At 39.2% G+C, this 8,840-nt stretch overlaps 1 pseudogene; it reads right to left on the reverse strand.

The window, feature by feature from the left end:
- Positions 1–3,989: 3,989 nt before the first annotated feature.
- On the reverse strand, positions 3,990–7,187 carry LOC116053516 (annotated as a pseudogene).
- Between the last annotated feature and the right edge of the window lie 1,653 nt (positions 7,188–8,840).

Genomic DNA, 8,840 nt, shown 5'->3' on the forward strand with positions numbered 1-8,840 from the left:
ATTCCGACTGCACTGGGCAACTCCACCTTGGATGAAAACAAATGTTGGTTTGTTTCCACCCACTCTGCTGACTTTCTACAGTCAGAAATGATCCTGGCTGCAAACTTGTCCTATGGGAAAGACAAAGAGAAAAAAGGTATTCTCCCTATAGCAAAACTACTGTACAAAGTGGAATAAACTATTATTCACGTAAAAATAACAGAGCATAAGTAGCAAAGGGACACTTAAAATGAGCTTTGTCAGAATAACCTCAGTATAAAACCGAGCATGCCTACCATCTCAACATCTTTTTCATCCCTAGCTTCGGGAGGCTGCAAAACAGGGTGTACTTGATCCTCTCCCTAAAAGAAAAAAACACAAATCCTCCTTTTTAAGGTCAAATACAATGATCCATCAGGGCCAGTTCTTTAGATCATTCACCTTGATGGATCTAAGATAGATCTAAATACTGAACATGGATAAAGTTCAGATTCTGTAAACATTGCTGACTGAGGGATGGATTAAAAAATGACACTGTGGTAGTATTCTCAAAGAAAAAGCACAACCAACTTTGTTCATTCCTGTTTTCCCAGGGTCCAGCTTTATGTCATCATCAACTAGTTTGTTATTGTGGGAACTCATTAAAATCCCCTCTGTCCCTTTACTTCCAACTCACAAACTCAAAACTGACCTCAGTGACGTCATCCATTTTCCGCTTCTTCAGATGGAACACTGGTGGCACCTCACCTCGCAGGATGGCCTTTGCTGTGTCTGTCCAGTGGGCAAACTGTTTGCCATGGCTGAAATAAAGAAAAAAATAAGTGTTGGCTATAACAAAGAGTTGTTGTGTTAGGTAAGGTGTTAATATTTCCAAGACAATCAAGTGTCAACATTTTTGTGCTTTCACCTTCCAAGGTCAAAATTCTCCATGAGCAAAATACACCACCACTTTCATAAAGCCGACATGTCCCTCTGAAAAGACATATCACTGTAAGCTGCAGTAAATGTTATTAACAGGATTTTTATAGTTTACTTTGAATATGCAGGTCAACTTACCACAGTGAAATCATAGGGTGCATCAAGCACAGTGTAAAGGCCATACTATGAAAAAACAATTGTATGTTAATATCTTTTATGCACAAGAATTAAGACCAATAATGTCTCCTACCATCAACATGAAGATGCCACAGTCATTTCCATACAGCTGTCTAGGAAAACCCTATGGTGACAGAAAAGTTGGATGATTTTACAGTTCTGTTAAATATACAGTACATTACAAATGGTGTATACTTATACCTCTATTTCCAAACCAGTGGTCTCTTTCCATGGTCCAGGAAACAATGACTGGGAAAGATTTCTAAAATTTGAAAAGACAGATGTATTCACAGTTAACCATGTAGTTGTCAAAACCATATATCGTATCCAACATGCTAAGAACACACCAATGCAAGTAATTCAGGTCATGAACGGACCTTTCCATGCAGTCACACAGAAGAAGGCTTTCTATGGTACAATTTTAAGAAATGTATTTTTAATGTCACATCATGCTCAACTGTAAAATTCTAATGACTTTGGTACTTGACATTTCATTCAAATTTGCAGTTATATTTAGGTTGCACCATAAAAAGACTTACACAGATCAGAACATGATCCGATGAAAAATGAATGCAGAGCCGGGCAATATATCAATATAGTGACGACATGTGGGATTTTGGATGTTGTAATGATGGAATTTGATTTTGTCCATACTGCTCAGCCCTACAACAAACCTTTCCAGAACAGCATTGGAACATGAACACCAATGAGAACCGACATGCAAGTTAGTTAGTGACCTCAGCAGTTCTCTCATTTCCTGGTCACCAAATCCAAATTGTGCATGTGCACATTTGGAATCCAGAAAGAATATCTCCCTGGGTGTTGGCTTCAAAACCTATAATTGTGGTTAATATAATTTCAAGTCGTCACAGCGGGAGAGGTTAATACAACACATCACAAAACAGCACAACACTACACTAATAAGATATTCACGCATTTAACCCTTAAGTGTTCTTAACTTATTTACTTCGTAGATGTTCCTAAAGCCAAAACGTGGCTTGTTCCCATAAACTGCTATAAAAATAGTATATATTGATATTTTTTTCGACTTTCAACAAGTCACTCTTTTAGAACTACTTCATCCTGAAATATACATATCAAAAAAATTATTATTATTATTATTATTATTATTATTATTATTATTATTTGCTTTCAATGGCGCCATCTGGTGGACAAATAGAAAAATTACAAAAACATAGCCAGTGGTCCAAAATGAAAAATTAACATCAAGGAATGCATTCATTTATGATAGGATAAAAAAAAAAGTGGTTTTAATGGGTTTCAATGGGGTACGTTTTGGAACTAGGAGCATTTAAGGCTGGATTTTGATAGCATAGCCATTTTAGGCTTAATGAAAGTACTGAGATTTCAATTTAAAAAAACATTTTTTTTTATTTTCTGGCAAATTTGAGCTATATTCATTCAACACAGCCAAAATGGCTTAATAAATAAACAGGGTGGCTGGAAATATCCCCAAGAACACATTTTTTTTTGTTTATAATGTGCCTCAAGAAAGTAAAAAAAAACTGAGTACAAAAATAATTGGGGCAGCAGTAACTCAGGAGGTACAGTGGCCATTTGTTGCAAAATGCAATCTCAAACACTACCTGGTTTCACATCCAACTGTTCTTGAACAAGAACCCCTAACTGCTCCTGGTGAGGGTGGCTGCCTCCACCATAGGAATGTGGGCATGTCAGTTGTTAAAAAATATCAAAATGCAGACCATTTGTCACAGGTAACACCAGTACTTACAGACAACAGATAATGTCCACTTTTCCACACAGGGATAACAATGGAGTCCCTCATGTGAACGTCATTCTAATAACAAAGAAAAAGTTAAACATATACAATAAATAGAAATATATTTTCAATTGAATCCAATAGGTATACTTACAGGTAAACTTGAGAGTGGGTTGCATGCACTTGGCTGTCGCCATGTTGGTACAGCATACAAATCAGCCACAAAAATGCATTTCCCCTGAGGAATATATTGCAAATGTGAACCTTGGCATGCAAACAGTATTTAAATGAGATACAACCATATTCTGAAATGAAACGTTATACCTTTGATTGAGCCGTTTGTTCGATGAGCTCAAAACAAGCGTTTCCTATCTGCAAAAAAAAAACAAACAAAAAAAAAAAACTTTCATTTAGCAGCCATAATGACATACATAATTAGTTCACATATGAAATCTTTAAACTGTTAACCCACGGTTGATTCCATGTCCTGATTCAGGCCAAGGGTCCAGAAGTCACCACGTGTCAGGCAACTCTTTTTTGTCTTCACAATTAGTTCTGACTCTGGCTTCTCAGTATCCAGGACATAGTCAAGCTAATCATTGTAAAAAAAAAAAAAAAAAAAAGTTAGTAGTTAGTAAAAATTACTACACAAATATTCTACAACTCAGCATAATATGTAGCCCAAGAATGTCATGGTTGGTTGGGTTTCAAGTGAGATATATACATAATACATATACATACAAGCTGCTGTTGGGACAGATGTGGGTGCATTGTCCATGATGCCCGGCATGGTTGTACATTCTCACATTTTGTGATATTTGCACAGTGTGGTCCACAAGTGTCACCATCTATCCAGGAGAATTATGGTTTGAAAATGTTTTTTAAAAAGGAGAATAAAAAAGCCAAAATAATTTGCAAATTTCAAAATCTGCTACCTACCTTTGTGTGTGTCAGTGCAAAGCTCTTGTTGCTGCAGAGGGGCTCCAACTGTTGAGGGCTGATGCTGAGCAGATTTTTCAGATGGTAGGACTCCTGGGTCTTTAGAAAAACCATAGGATTCAGTACAATCATTACATTTCAGATAACTGTAAAATAAAAACTATCCTTGACTTCAGAGTTACCTAATACTGCTTGTCCAACTTCATTGAGAACAATGTCGTGCAGAGTATGTGATTCATGTCCTCTCTTGAGCTGCTTTTTCAGAAGTTTTTCCATTTGTGTTGCTGTTTCGATGATGCACCAGGTTTCTCATCATAAAAATGTGTGTTGACGGTGACATGTTATTGAGAAAGTAGTTGTTTTTCTGCAGAGCTGAAAACAGCTGCTCGGCCACTTGACTATTCAAAGAACCCTGAAGTTCTGGGACAAGGTTGATCCTTCTTAACACCTCCCTTGGATCATTGGTGTTGGCCTCGTGGAATTTGTCATACAGGGCATAATGGTCTGAAGAACCAGTGCAAGGATGCCCATCTGTGTCAGGATTTTGTAGCTTTTCAGTCAACCATGGAAGAGGAATCAAGCTTTCCCAGCTTAGCTGCTGTGACACTGTCTTGGGTTGGTGCAGCCAGTCTCCCTTCATGTGGCTTAAAAGGTAGTGTGGTTGGGACACGGAGGTTAGCATGAGTTGCCAAACCACGAGCAAAATCGTAAACAGAAACATTTGGGAGGTGTTTCCAGGACAAAAAGAAGATCGGCGAAATCTCTTGGAGACTCTGCCCTCAGGTTAAACTTTAAACTGTATGCAACACCATGAGGGCACAGAATCACTGACCAGCCACCTTTAAAGGAAAGTTGAAAAGCTATATAGTAAATGCAAATAACAAATCAAATTGTTCAAATAACAAATCAAATTGTTCAAATAACAAATCAAATTGTTTTTATGACCTATGTGTGACTCTTACCAGAAGCTCCCCAGATTTTCTGAAAGATCTTATCGTATGTGTGTCTGTTTTTCATTTCATCCCTGAGTCGGGTGATGAGGTCTATGCGGGATCCCTTGTCATCTAGATTGCAGGCCTTGCACAGCTTTCTTACTGTTGAAACCTTTTTAAATACAGAAAATGAGAAATCAAGTAAAACATTAAATACACAATGCATCTCAAATATACAAACGATTAACTGTACCTTTTGCTTCATGAGTTCATCAACGAGGCGATCCTCCGAGACCATGCTGAGCTCTGCTTTAGTGGAGGACTTTGAATGGGAGACCTTCTCAAATTCTGTGTTTAACACAGTATCAGTTCTTCGTGTATTTTTCCCAATCCACGGGGCCCAGTGTTCAAAACTTGGATGGACAGCAAAGATGTTTTTTGCATGGCCTGGGAAAAAAAATACACAAAGTGATTTTTTTGTATGGTAAAGTGCACTGATCCATTAAATAAAGGTAATAAATATAGAGAAATTTGAGAGGATGTAAATACTTGGGAAAAAGGCACAAGAAATCATCTCCAACTGTACAGAGTCCCAGAACTCTTCAATGTCAACTTCCCCAGTGAAGTTGTCAGGGACCTCTCTTATGTCACTCACTGAAAGAAAATAAAAACCTGTAATTTACAGTCTCTTTAACACACACACACACACACACACACACACACACACACATTACCAGGCAGGTTGAAAACTCCTTTCTTGTGTAGGTCCATCACAACAACAGGAGGATGGTACCCACAGCAAGCACATGAATATGAGTAGTCATATTCTCGAGTGAGTCCACCACCTTGGAAACTGAAACGTTGTTCTTTTAAAAAAAAAAAAAAAAATAAACAACAAATAAAATAGTTATGCTTATTTTTGAACATCCAAACTGTTCCACAAAGGGCCCTGTGGCTGCAGGTTTTTGTTTCAACCAAAACTGTGTCAAACTGTGTGCTCTTGATTGACTGGAACAAAAACCTGTCACATGGCCCTTTTAGAGAAATAAACAAGCTCCAAGAAACTCAGATTTCCTTATCATGAAAGTTCTATTGTCAGGTTTTGGGGAGACTGGACCAAATGCAGACCAAGAAATGCGGGTGTGGTGAAACAAAAGATGTATCAACAACAGAACAAAAACTCAAGGAACACTGGGGAAAAACACAGGGCATGGAACACAAGGTAGAAAACGCAGATGATCAAACAAAGACAAAAGGAGACACTGAGGCTAAATTCACAAGGGAAGACACAGGTGGTGCAATCAAGACAGGTGAAACACATTGGGTATTCACGAGCAGAGAAGCAGACAGGAAGACAGTACGCCAAACTTCAAAATAAAACAGGAAACAGGAACTCAAAAGGAACCAAAGGACACAAACCATGACATCCATTCTACTAACCTGTAAGTTGGCTCTCAGATACAAACAGTTCCAGGCTCAAAATGACGTGGTCGTCAAAATTGTGCAGACCGTCCTGCCATTCCTGATAACGGCATGTCATGTGGCAGTGTGGACATTGCCGGAAATAGGTTGATACATCTAGTAAAACAATTAAAATAGAAAAATTTTTAAAGATCTTGCTTTTTCAATCTAAATATTTACTCACTCTTTAGTATTTGGTGTAAACTTGTGATGTGACAAGATTTTGATTAATGAACAATGTTGCATTCAGAAATCTTTCATAAAATGAGGAGAAATATTAATAACTTACGTTCAACTACACCACTGATGGTGATTATCCTGGCATTTTTGGAGATGAGTTTTGACTCATCAAGTTGTACTGACCCCGGACAGATGGTGCAAGTGGTCTCTGTTGGATGCAACTCCATAATGTAACTTGCCCTTGGTTTTACAAGGTCATCTGGGAGGCTGGCTGGAAGCTTTTTATGCCTGTAGATGTAGTGAACAAGCTGCTTCAAGTTCTCAGCAGATGGTGGATACACAGTGCCTTGTTGCTGTTGGGGTGTAATTTGGGCAATCTCTGTTCGAAACACGTCCGGGTTTGTCTGAAATAGATGCCACTTACTGATGTTTTTGTGGACACAGGACAATCTAGGTTTAGCACAAGGACAATGCCAGGTGTTAGCTGTTGAGTTGTAGGTTACCGTCACCCTCCCAAGGCGACTGTAATGATGTAAAGTCGGCTCATGGACTGAAAAGCAAAATTTATTAGGGTCCTTTTCAAAGGACACCTCCACACAGAGAGGGACATGGGCCTTCAGGGCATTTTTTTGCCTTTTTATGCACGTTGCCTTCTTAGCATCACCAAAATATTTCAAGTCGACCACTTTGGACAGCACTTCTTCCTTGAGCCATTCCTCTGTTGCAATTTCCGTGCAGTGTTCAAGTGAACGGATGTGTTCACACTGGCTGAAGTTGTCTGCAGTCTTCAAGCTCACACTGCACCTTATGCTGGTGGCCCCAGGTTTTTTTTTGGACGTGAATAGGCACAGAAAAGCCATGCTTTGCTTTTTGGACTGCAGATATTCCATTTGTGGCATCCAAACAGACACTCTTCAATGTGCTCACGGTTATATCCATCTTCTTACTGTGCTTCCTCTGTATATGTTTAGCCAAATTCTTTTTATGGCAGACCAGTTTACAATGAGGACATTGCACCTTCTTCTGGAGAAATCTCTTTGTTGTCTCCTGGGCAGTACATAAATGTGTCTCTCCAGAAGAAGGGTTGGCAGAAGGTGTGGAGGTAGAGGTAGCAGCATGCACCTTTATATCTGGTTGGGGAGGAGGAACAATTGAAATGGAGGAGACAGGTGGAATGGTGGATGGTGAAAGACGGGGAGAGGGTGTGGCAGATAAGTCTGCATTTTGTTTGGATGGGGCAGCAGCTTCTGTAGCACCTTGGCAAGCCTCCAGGTATCTCTCCATGTCTGTTCTTCTTATAATAGATTTGTTGCATATAGGGCAATGAAAGTGCCCTGTATTTCTGCAGTTCAAATTGCACTTCCAGATCTTTTTGTCTAAGAGCAAGTAAAGAAAAGTTTAAATTAGCCAATAACAAGACATGAGAGTACACAAAGACACAGACACACACAAATCCATACCTTTGAATATAATAGCATTTTTAATGTGAACATCGAGGTTCTGCTGAAGCTTGGCTCGTTGGCTGGGTTTGTATTTGGGGCAAAGGGGGCAGTGGAACAGCTTACAACAAGCTGTGCAGCGTTCCACTTTAAACCCTCTACCCTCTTCATAGATTGAACGATGCATCTACATAACACAGAAAAAGTGCCGTTAAAATATATGTATTTCAATTGGTAAAAGTATAAAACGAGTGGAATGAAGGATAGAAAAACTTAAAAACTTATCGTCATGTCATTTTCATTTAGACAACAAATAACCTGAGCGTCAGTCAACCGTTAGCCACCGTTTGCGTGCGTAAGGCGGCTAGTAAAACAGCAAACATATGGTGTGTGTTTATGTCTATATCTATATATACATATTTGTTACTTACTGTTGTCCCAACGGTAGTCAATTTGCGGCAATAAATCTTCTTCTCCTACTTTTTCGTTGTTTTTAGTCGCAATCATAGACTGTATATACAGTCTATGGTCGCAATATATACGCCGGACTCCTTTAAGAGACGCACAAAAAGTTTGTTATTTCCGGTCCATAGACTATATAAGAATGGACCAACAGATCCCGTTGCTCTGGACGGAGACCAGTGAAGGCCGTTAGAAGCACTTTTACAGTGAGCGCTGAGCGTTACTGCGCAGCCTCCAACTGAGAGAGACGACGTAAATGTGCCGTGAGCAACGTGTCTGAAAGTTGGAAGTCTTCTGGTAGCTGTGCCAAGAGAAATCTCAATCATTCCCAATCTAGCAGAGACGGAGAGCGTAGGTATATGTAAGGAGATAACATAGGCACAGGCTAATTGTTGATCACTAAAATGCTAGTTAACATTAGTAATTACACTTAAACAGCTAATGTGAGACGAAACTGTCTGCGCGCTTCTCCTGTACTATACGGTAATTCCTCTACTATGAGACAGTAAGTCGCGTGGTTATGACCCAATCGTTATCCTATTTTTACAAAAACGTCTGCTACGGAGCCATAACGTGAGGTACAAGGTAATGGAGCCTTTTATACATTGTCGT

This window comes from Sander lucioperca, chromosome 19, assembly GCF_008315115.2.
Source record: "Sander lucioperca isolate FBNREF2018 chromosome 19, SLUC_FBN_1.2, whole genome shotgun sequence".
In the NCBI taxonomy this organism is placed as follows: domain Eukaryota; kingdom Metazoa; phylum Chordata; class Actinopteri; order Perciformes; family Percidae; genus Sander; species Sander lucioperca.